General features: G+C 35.5%; 1 long non-coding RNA gene across 1 annotated transcript; it reads left to right on the top strand.

Annotated features, from left to right (window-relative positions):
* The first annotated feature begins 3,812 nt into the window (after positions 1–3,812).
* Positions 3,813–6,632, top strand: LOC132054813 (uncharacterized). Its single transcript, XR_009414367.1, has 3 exons — positions 3,813–3,981; positions 4,670–4,781; positions 6,266–6,632. It is a non-coding gene; the product is annotated as an uncharacterized LOC132054813 (long non-coding RNA).
* The last annotated feature ends 1,648 nt before the right edge of the window (positions 6,633–8,280 follow it).

Below are 8,280 nucleotides of genomic sequence, written 5' to 3'. Positions count from 1 at the left end.
TTGCTGAAAGCTGGATGGAGGATGTATCTCCAATGGCAATGATGGTGTTCAATGTCAATATAAAGAGATCAATGCAACATTGATTGGAATGGTGATGAAGGGTTTGAAGTGCTAGAAGGGTCATATAGGCATACTGTGAATTTGGGTCAACAAAAGTGTAGTTGCAGATCATGGGAATTGAAGGGGATCCCATGTGCTCATGCTATTGCAACTATGAACCATTTGAATATGGATGCATCACAAGCAATTTCAAGCTGGTACAGAAAAGAAAAATATTTGAAGGCTTATTCTAACTTCATTCAGCCAGTTCCAAAACATGAAAATGTGGCCGTGTGATGCAATCCAATTGTTGAGCCACCTAAAAGTGAGAAATATGCACAGTAGACCAACTAAGAACAGAAAAAAAAAAAAAAGATTGGAGAAGTGAGAAAATCGGGGAAGTTGCCAAAGTATGGGATAACAATGACTTGTTCAATATAACGGAGGAGCCAATCATAACAAAAGGGTTGTCCAAAGAATCTGTGGCTAAGACAAAATCAAGAACCACGCACGGGTATACTTGCTTACATTGCTTACTATTTCTTATTGCTTAAATTGCTTAGTATACTTGCTTACATTTCTTAATACGATTTGTACTATTCTAGTGTCTTTGCCCTACATGACAGTCCTCTAATGGAACTAAGAGAGGTAGAGGTCAATATGAAAGGGGAAGTACTAGCGATGAGGTGAAGGAACAATCTTGGCACTAGAGGTAGAGGAACAGGTGCAATAAGTGGTTACAAGAGGCCAAGGGTTGTGGGACAAGGTGTATTTGTTTTTGTGGAGGCTTGGATATCTTGCAATTAATGTAAGTGTCGTTTTCTTAAATTGTTAGCCTTGTGTTTTCAAAGTGAGCCCAAAAAATAACCAAGTATTCTTTATGTTGCGAAGGTTTGCCAAGCAAAAGGAGGGTCAATGCGGGTGTGAGGAGTTCTGCATGTATTTGGTGATATTAGTTATCAACCAACCAAAGGACTGAAGTGGAAAGGCAAACAATTTGTAACTCAAGAGAACTTCGAGTCCAAAGTGGTGTGCGTCGCATTCAAACCGGATCAAAAGGCTCGGGATTCAAACAAGGGCACAAGCCAAGGCTAAGTCACCTCAAAAGGCGCTAAGGACAAAGTTCCCTCTAAGAGTGCAAAGACAAGGGCAAAAGCTAAGGGAAAATCTCCTGCAAAGAAAGCTTCTTAGTTCATGTGTGGCTGGTGAATGTTACTTAGACTTCGACTAATGGTATTTTAGGTGTTTGTGGTTGTTGTTGAACAAAACTTAAACTTATGTGTTTTTTATGTTGTTGTGAATTTTGCTGTTTTAAGTGGTTGTGTATGCAGCTGTTTTTGGTTGAAACAATTAAGCACTTTGGTGTTGTTATGGTCATGAAATAATTAGGCACTTTGGTGCTGCTATGTAGTAGCCAACGTGTAAATGTGTGTGTTTTACAGTTTGATTTCTGTGTGAAATATAATGTTGATGTACTTTATTGGTAGTAATTCTCGGATAAACTACCAACTGATTCAAGACATGTTAGAAGTAGCACATATATTGCTTTAATCAGCAAAAACATACACTTACATCCGTCAAATATATCCCCGTCGTCTAACTTAACCAAAATTTACACAAAATGTTCCTTTAAGTCAGTCAAAATGTGCCTCCTTCCATCTAAGTCAAGCTTAAACTAACTACATCCGACATACTTAGTCTTAAATCAGTGGGAAATTAGGATAAAGTACATTATCACATTACATATCAAACTTAAGCACAAGACTATCTTCAATGTCCTTCTCATGCTTTCTTGTTGTTGCTTGTTAGTGTTCTTCAACAACCCCGAAATCACAATATTTGCTTGAATTGGAAACTCCGGATCATACCGCTTGAAATACTTACAAGGAGTTCGAAATAGGGACTGCATTTGTATAAAAAACAACATAATCAATGTTAAGAAATTTAACTAATACAAATCAGATTAAAAAGTATGAATATTACATACCCCATAATGCGTACATCAGAAATCTACGTCCGGGGTTGTCATCAGATGCCATGAAATTCTTGTACTGGAGGACACCCACATGCACAAACAAGCCTAGTATTATAAATGATGGGTTCAAAGATTAATGGAAAGGAAGAAAATTGATGGCAAAGAGAAGAAATTTAATGGAGGAATTCTTGAAATTTCTAATATATGGTGGAGGAGAAGGGGTTATGGTGTATAAATAGGAAGAGAAGAGAGAGAGAGATGTTGGGGAAGGAAAATGGTTATTTTAAGTTTTTAACAGTTGGGGGGTCTGATGTGGACAAAAAATAACACCCTCACGCACCATTGGATGTTTGAAGCCACTTTCTGTGCCATGTGCACACTTAAGGGGGACGCGACGCGTAAAGTTGCAAGTTCAGGGGGGTTTTTAAGCCTCCGCATAGTTTAGGTGTGCACTGTATAAAAAGTTGCAAGTTCAGGGGGGTCCCAAGCGCTTTTGCCAAAAGAAAAAACACCCCGTCATCCGCCCCATCTCACCACTGTCCAAACACCGATAAACCGCCACTAAATTTCGCCTCTGTGTTCCCCACCACAAAAATTAGTTATCAAACATCAAAAACCCACCATGAAAACCATTGAAATATTTTTTAAACCACCTAAAATTAACGCGACAACTGTTGTTTGGGGTTTTCCGACTTGATTTCGAGGTTTCTGGCAGTCCGTTCGAACTCCGTTAGCTAGCGGTTTTGGTTTGAGCTCTGTTGTTGGGTTCCATTGTTGGAATAGACGGTGTAGTAAACGAGATCCTTTCATATTTAGCTGAAATCGCAACAGTTAAGGTCCATTTCTTACCTTATCCTTTTATTAGTTTGCTTGTGTTATTATTATTATTCTAGTTGGCATGATTTAAGTGGTAGTATTTTTTTTTTTGATTGAATCTGCAACTGACTAAGGGGAAATTGAGATTCCATTAATTTATGTTCAAATGGTTATTGGCATTTTACATTATTGATTTAAACGCATGGGATTGAGGTTTTAATTAATCAATTGTTTCAAGCTAGTAAGTTGTATGATTTTGAGTAAAATTTGATTGGTTGGGTTTGATGTTATAATGAACTGTTATTAATCACATTGTGGAAAAGGATGGTGAATGAATTTTAAAAACCGTGATTCGGAAATCGGGTTGGGTAGGCAAATTTTAGGATTATTAATTGCTTGTGTGTTTTCCTTTTCTCGCTTTCGAATATTATGTATTCATTCCCGAGTGGAATGTCCCAAAAGAAAGCAAATGTAAAAATGTTGGCCGCTCGTGGAGAAGACCTCGGGATGTCGGGGATAGCTTAGAATAGGTTAGCATAGGATAGTATAGGTTTATTTTCTCGCATTTTTCTTTTATTTCGAGCTGTAATAATTCGGACTTTATTTTCGATTTTTTCTTGTACGCGTGCTTGCTTGTTTGTTTGAGTTTACCTGATTGAGTTTCCGCTTAAGCCAATACGAAGTCAATAAAGCGACCGTGCTAGAACCACGGGGCGGGGATGCCTCACACCTTCCCCTCGGTCGGCGGAATTCCTCTTGGAATCTCTTCGTCGATCGAGTTTAGAGTCAAACTTGTTTTGAAAGGGATATCGATTTTATGGTGACTTCGCACACCAAAACTCGATGTCAGGTGGCGACTCTTTTTCTCTAAATAAAATCCCTTTTCGAAACACAATTTTCGTCACTTTCTAATTTAAAACCCTTTGAACATAACAAATAAAATCAATTTTTGTGGGAAACTTCATTTGTTAGGAAATTCAACAATACAGTATCAGCTGTTTTAATTTTTGGCGACTCTACGGTTGATTCCGGCAACAATAATTACGTAAGTACTATTGCTAAGTCCGATTTTCCGCCATACGGACGGGACTTTGTCAACCACATTCCCACTGGAAAATTCACCGATGGCCGCCTCATGACGGATTACATAGGTACATTCTGACGTAATTTTTGCACTTAGGTCATTTAAGAAGTATTCTGATCTTCATTTCATATTATGTGACGATATTTTATTGAAGACGAAATCTAAGGAAATAATGTGATACTTTTAAGACTTCTTGTCAGAAATTCACAGGATATGAATATTATTTGTGTTGTTATAAACTTATAAATCATGTCAAGGATAGAATTGAAAGTCAAAAGTAACATTGTTACTAAAAAGATAAATATGTTCGTATTTTCTTTTCTAGGGGACTAACTAATAAGGAAGGGCTGTGGCGCATAAAATGAAGGGAGCAAGTAAAATTACAAGTAACTATACAAGAATAAGTAGAATAGTAACTTGAGAAATAACGCAAGTGATGACTTTCTATAACATGTTAAATTAATGGATATATAAAAGGTAAATCCTTCTTAACCTATTTAACTTGTATACCTTTGTCAATGTAAAATAACTTTAACGTATTCGTGTATTTTAAGCAGCTGTAGTAGGTACTTTACCGTATTTTTCAGCTTACTAATCTCACGTGTTAATGTTAAAGAATTTCTACATTATTAACAACATATACAAATTTTAGTCGTTTTTTAACAACATTATCTGACAGGTATAGCAATTTCTTTTTAATATATATATACAATCAATGTATATATAACTTAAATAATTGTCAATTTTTGTAACAGTTTCGTACCTGGGAATCAAAGATTTCGTGCCACCCTATTTGGACCCAAGTCTTAGCTTGGACGAACTCATGACCGGAGCTCTGGTTATGACCCTCTCACTGCTCAATTAGTCGTACGTCTCTCTCATCTATCTATATATCTATATCTATATCAATTAGTGACAGAGTCAAGATTTTAACCAAATAAATTCAAGGTTTCGACGATGGTTGCGCACTGGTTGAAATTGTCCATTGTAGACTAGTGTAGTAGTAGTAGTTGGTAGCATAATGTAAAAGAGTCGAGCCTTAAAAATATTCAACTGTATAGTAGTAGTAATTAATTAGGTGCAATTTATAACTAATTTAGGATTTGTCATGAGACCAAAGATTATGCAAAAACCAAGGAAAAGTTCTACAATTTCCACATGTTCACATAAATTAATTGTTTCAGTCTTGCAGAATATCAAAAGTAGAAGAAGTACTCTGGCATAATCTGACAGCATGAATCATGAATGTAATTTTGACTTGCTCCATACTTGCATTGAATTCTTTCAATAAAGAAAATTGCTCTTCCACAGTTAAATTTGTACCTTTCTCTGACGTTCATTTATTTTATAGAATAAATAAATGCAATAAGTTTTCAAAAATAGAAGGCTTAATGCATATACAATCCCCCGAACTTGATCCTTTTTTCCATTTTGACACCTTAATTAAGTGTTGTTCCTATTGAGCCGCTGAGCTCGTCTTCATGTGTGTCTATCAAACACAATCTGACTTACACAGTACTCTATCTTCAATGTAGCAACATGCTAATATATATTCTAATTTAATTATGACATCTTATAGCTAAGATTAGTAGCAATTGAGAGGGAAAAAAAAATTAAGCTCTTAATTAAGCTAAGTGGAAGAGCAGAACCAGCAGAAACCGCCACATCCATAACCTAAAGAATAGCTTACCACGCATCTAAAATATTACTTCACCTTCATTACCACAATTTAATTTTTGTTTCTAATAAAAAACAGATTTAGAGGGTTTGATAGACACACTTGAGGACGAGTTCAGGGGTTCAATATGAACAACACTTAGTTGAGGTGCCAAAATGAAAAAAAATGACAAGTTTAGAGGGCTGCATATGCATTAAGCCAAAATAGAAAGTGGAATAGGAGTATAATTTAACATTGCCTTTTCTATTGATGCTATAAATAGATAAAGATTATAAGGGTGTGTTTTGGTATGGAGGAGAATATTTTTCAATTTTCAATTTTCATGTTTGGTTGGTCAAAATATTCTGAAATACATTTTTTTATCGTACTAACGTACCCTAAGGGTTTCATAACATGAAGACTCTGGGATTGAGGTAAAAGTTCATAACATGAAGACTCTGGGGATTAAGGTAAAAGCTAATGTAAAGCACTATTTTTGTCAAGAGGTAGTCGTTTAATTTGTCTAAAAATATACACATGATTATATATATGCCCCATTATTCACGAAGTCGAATGTTTATATTAAATATAGGCCTATATCAATTAATTACCTTTGTTAGGATGATAAAAATATTGGATGTTCTAATATAATTAAGAAATATTGACAAGATTTGTGGTTTGATAATAATGACAGGGCGCAATTCCATCGCAAAAGCAGCTGGAATATTTTAAAGAATACAAAAAGAGACTTGAAAATTCAATTGGGAAAGAAAAGACAAAATTGCTAATAAGCAAAGCAACATTTATCATAAGTGCAGGAACAAATGGCTTTGCTGTGAACTATTTTAACACCCCATTTCGAAGAAAAACATTTCCTAAGGTCTCTGCCTACCAGCAATTCCTGTTGCAATTGGTCCAACAATTTGTCCAGGTAAGTCTTCACATAAATTAAAGCCACGTGATTGTTCTAAATGTGAAAAAATCTACTAATAGTTTTATATTTACAAAGTTCATTTAGGGTGTGTTGGCATGAACGAAAGGAAAATAAAAAGTTTCTTACTTATTTTCTTATGGTTGGTATATAAGCAGAAATATGAGAAAATCCCCAGTACCTTTCGGTGATCTAGTTTCTAAAAATAGCCAGCAAATGTATAAGTTTTGTATATTTATGTAATACTTACACATAATATGCATAGGCGATACATATCAATGTATTGACTTTGAATATTTGGGCTACTGCCTGTAATTAAGTGTGGCTGAAGGGACAAATGAAAGAATCCCAAATATTATTTTAAAAATATTTGTATATAATCTAGAAAAATACTTTGAGAGGTGGTGGTAGCTGGAAGGAGACAATCCATATGAAATGTTACTCGTAGAACTTATTTTCTCTATTACGCTACATAAGTCATTTTCCTCATTTTTAAGAATTTACTAGAGAAAATATTTTTCAAAAAATTTTACTAAACAAACATAGAAAAAATTAAATAACATTTTCTAAGAAATATTTTCTTCTATACCAAACATACCCTTAGTGAGGTTCTTAAAAAAAGTTTGAAAATATTGATGGCGTGTGTCCGATAGAGGTGAAGTGCTTTAAAAGCTCGTTTGGAAATGATATGATATAGAATAATATGGAGGCAAAACATTGATGATGACTTATGAAGTGGGGAAGGGTTGAGTTAGGTGTTGCAACTTAATTACTAGTAATTAATCGGAGACATGGACACAAATCACAATCCACTAGTAAAGGCGAATTCAAAATTTTATATATATGTATGTATTTTTTCACACCGAGTCGCGCTATAGTGGGTCGGGTTCGGCACGTAGATGTGCACACCACTGCAGTGGGTACGTTATGATGATACCCCGGACGCGGGATGTCCCTGATGCGGGATGATATGATAAATGGATCGGGCTACACGTTCTGCAACAATGTGTATATATATATATATGTATGGATGAAAAATCTTTTTTTTTTTTTTTTTTTTAAAAGAAGCTACGCATGCATGATATCCTCCTTAAGAGGCAATCAGATGTACAGGTTATTTCTCCTATCTCATGCTTTTTTCATACTTTATTTATGTTGTTATTCATGTCTTACATACTTAGTACATTACTCGTACTGACGTCTTTTTGTTTATGAACGTTGCGTTCACGCCTGCAGGTAGGCACGGAGTCGGACCAGATCCTTAGGTTGCTTCATCAGCGTTTGCACAGGAGCGCTCCATTTGTCACGGAGCTGCAGGTTAGCCGGTATTATTCTTTTGTATACATATGGGCATGGTGGGGTCCTGTCCCGTCCTTATGATGTTTCATACTCCTTGTAGAGGCTCGTAGACAGATGTATATAGTTAGATGTCCTGTAACTTTGTCGGTTCATCTTATTGTATATCACATTTTGGTAGCCTTGTCGGCTAGTACATATGGGCGTAGTTGGTGATGTTACATAGATGTATTTTATCTTTGAACCCATGCTCTTATAGATTATGATATTTATGAGTTAGCCATGTGGTCCACCTAGATATGAATATGAGAATGTATGTTAAGAAGTGCTCAGTAGGTTAGTTCCGAGTGCCTGTCACGGCCCTCTGGTTGGGACGTGACAAAAGAAATAGATTTCATTAATTAATGGAGAGGGTTGGCTTTAATCGGAGTTTTTTATTGTATTTATATTTTTTTTCTTTTCAAAGTGTTATATTTGTTATA

This window comes from Lycium ferocissimum, chromosome 4 (assembly GCF_029784015.1).
Source record: "Lycium ferocissimum isolate CSIRO_LF1 chromosome 4, AGI_CSIRO_Lferr_CH_V1, whole genome shotgun sequence".
Lineage (NCBI taxonomy): Eukaryota > Viridiplantae > Streptophyta > Magnoliopsida > Solanales > Solanaceae > Lycium > Lycium ferocissimum.
Note: the sequence above shows the minus strand (reverse complement) of the source record. Positions and strands in the feature narration are given on the sequence as shown.